The sequence below is a fragment of the Palaemon carinicauda genome, chromosome 38 (assembly GCF_036898095.1).
Source record: "Palaemon carinicauda isolate YSFRI2023 chromosome 38, ASM3689809v2, whole genome shotgun sequence".
Lineage (NCBI taxonomy): Eukaryota > Metazoa > Arthropoda > Malacostraca > Decapoda > Palaemonidae > Palaemon > Palaemon carinicauda.
Window position 1 is genome coordinate 5,156,882 of NC_090762.1, and position 3,635 is coordinate 5,160,516.

Sequence of the window (3,635 nt, forward strand, 5' to 3'; positions counted from 1 at the left end):
TATAGCCCTTATAATTACGCCAAACTTTGTAATTTGCACAAACACATTAAATACCTCTAAAGTGACTCCCTGAATCAATTTGGGGCATAGATTGACATATTGGAATTTTTTGGATTTTTGGGCCACAGGGCCGGACCTGCGGATTTTCCACTGAAAATATGGGAAAAGTTAAATTCCTCCTATAGCCCTTATAATTACGCCAAACTTTGTAAACGTGCACAAACACATTAAATACCTCTAAAGTGACTCCCTGAATCAATTTGGGACATAGATTGACATATTGACATTTTTTGGATTTTTGGGCCACAGGGCCGGACCTGCGGATTTTCCACTGAAAATATGGGAAAAGTTAAATTCCTCCTATAGCCCTTATAATTACGCCAAACTTTGTAAACGTGCACAAACACATTAAATACCTCTAAAGTGACTCCCTGAATCAATTTGGGACATAGATTGACATATTGACATTTTTTGGAATTTTGAGCCACAGGGCCGGACCTGCGGATTTTCCACTGAAAATATGAAAAAAGTTGAATTCCTCCTATAGCCCTTATAATTACGCCAAACTTTGTAAACGTGCACAAACACATTAAATACCTCTAAAGTGACTCCCTGAATCAATTTGGGACATAGATTGACATATTGACATTTTTTGGATTTTTGAGCCACAGGGCGGGACCTGCGGATTTTCAACTGAAAATATGGGAAAAGTTAAATTCCTCCTATAGCCCTTATAATTACGCCAAACTTTGTAAATGTGCACAAACACATTAAATACCTCTAAAGTGACTCCCTGAATCAATTTGGGACATAGATTGACATATTGACATTTTTTGGAATTTTGAGCCACAGGGCCGGACCTGCGGATTTTCCACTGAAAATATGGGAAAAGTTAAATTCCTCCTATAGCCCTAATAATTACGGCAAACTTTGTAAACGTGCACAAACACATTAAATACCTCTAAAGTGACTCCCTGAATCAATTTGGGACATAGATTGACATATTGACATTTTTTGGATTTTTGGGCCACAGGGCCGGACCTGCGGATTTTCCACTGAAAATATGGGAAAAGTTAAATTCCTCCTATAGCCCTTATAATTACGCCAAACTTTGTAAACGTGCACAAACACATTAAATACCTCTAAAGTGACTCCCTGAATCAATTTGGGACATAGATTGACATATTGACATTTTTTTGGATTTTTGGGCCACAGGGCCGGACTTGCGGATTTTCCACTGAAAAAATGGGAAAAGTTAAATTCCTCCAATAGCCCTTATAATTACGCCAAACTTTCTAAACGTGCACAAACACATTAAATACCTCTAAAGTGACTCCCTGAATCAATTTGGGACATAGATTGACATATTGACATTTTTTGGATTTTTGGGGCACAGGGCCGGACCTGCGGATTTTCCACTGAAAATATGAAAAAAGTTAAATTCCTCCTATAGCCCTTATAATTACGCCAAACTTTGTAAACGTGCACAAACACATTAAATACCTCTAAAGTGACTCCCTGAATCAATTTGGGACATAGATTGACATATTGACATTTTTTGGATTTTTGGGCCACAGGGCCGGACCTGCGGATTTTCCACTGAAAATATGGGAAAAGTTAAATTCCTCCTATAGCCCTTATAATTACGCCAAACTTTCTAAACGTGCACAAACACATTAAATACCTCTAAAATGACTCCCTGAATAAATTTGGGACATAGATTGACATATTGAAATTTTTTGGATTTTTGGGCCACAGGGCCGGACCTGCGGATTTTCCACTGAAAATATGAAAAAAGTTAAATTCCTCCTATAGCCCTTATAATTACGCCAAACTTTGTAAACGTGCACAAACACATTAAATACCTCTAAAGTGACTCCCTGAATCAATTTGGGACATAGATTGACATATTGACATTTTTTGGAATTTTGAGCCACAGGACCGGACCTGCGGATTTTCCACTGAAAATATGGGAAAAGTTAAATTCCTCCTATAGCCCTTTTAATTACGCCAAACTTTGTAAACGTGCACAAACACATTAAATACCTCTAAAGTGACTCCCTGAATCAATTTGGGGCATAGATTGACATATTGACATTTTTTGGATTTTTGGGCCACAGGGCCGGACCTGCGGATTTTCCACTGAAAATATGGGGAAAGTTAAATTCCTCCTATAGCCCTTTTAATTACGCCAAGCTTTGTAAACGTGCACAAACACGTTAAATACCTCTAAAGTGACTCCCTGAATCAATTTGGGGCATAGATTGACATATTGAAATTTTTTGGATTTTTGGGCCACAGGGCCGGACCTGCGGATTTTCCACTGAAAATATGGGAAAAGTTAAATTCCTCCTATAGCCCTTATAATTACGCCAAACTTTGTAAACGTGCACAAACACATTAAATACCTCTAAAGTGACTCCCTGAATCAATTTGGGACATAGATTGACATATTGACATTTTTTGGATTTTTGGGCCACAGGGCCGGACCTGCGGATTTTCCACTGAAAATATGGGAAAAGTTAAATTCCTCCTATAGCCCTTATAATTACGCCAAACTTTGTAAATGTGCACAAACACATTAAATACCTCTAAAGTGACTCCCTGAATCAATTTGGGACATAGATTGACATATTGACATTTTTTGGAATTTTGAGCCACAGGGCCGGACCTGCGGATTTTCCACTGAAAATATGGGAAAAGTTAAATTCCTCCTATAGCCCTTTTAATTACGCCAAACTTTGTAAACGTGCACAAACACATTAAATACCTCTAAAGTGACTCCCTGAATCAATTTGGCACATAGATTGACATATTGACATTTTTTGGAATTTTGAGCAACAGGGCCGGACCTGCGGATTTTCCACTGAAAATATGGGAAAAGTTAAATTCCTCCTATAGCCCTTTTAATTACGCCAAACTTTGTAAACGTGCACAAACACATTAAATACCTCTAAAGTGACTCCCTGAATCAATTTGGGACATAGATTGACATATTGACATTTTTTGGATTTTTGGGCCACAGGGCCGGACCTGCGGATTTTCCACTGAAAATATGGGAAAAGTTAAATTCCTCCTATAGCCCTTATAATTACGCCAAACTTTGTAAACGTGCACAAACACATTAAATACCTCTAAAGTGACTCCCTGAATCAATTTGGGACATAGATTGACATATTGACATTTTTTGGATTTTTGGGCCACAGTGCCGGACTTGCGGATTTTCCACTGAAAATATGAAAAAAAGTTAAATTCCTCCTATAGCCCTTATAATTACGCCAAACTTTGTAAATGTGCACAAACACATTAAATACCTCTAAAGTGACTCCCTGAATCAATTTGGGACATTGATTGACATATTAACATTTTTTGGATTTTTGGGCCACAGGGCCGGACCTGCGGATTTTCCATTGAAAATATGGGAAAAGTTAAATTCCTCCTATAGCCCTTATAATTACGCCAAACTTTGTAAACGTGCACAAACACATTAAATACCTCTAAAGTGCCTCCCTGAATCAATTTGGGACATAGATTGACATATTGACATTTTTTGGATTTTTGGGCCACAGGGCCGGACCTGCGGATTTTCCACTGAAAATATGGGAAAAGTTAAATTCCTCCTATAGCCCTTATAA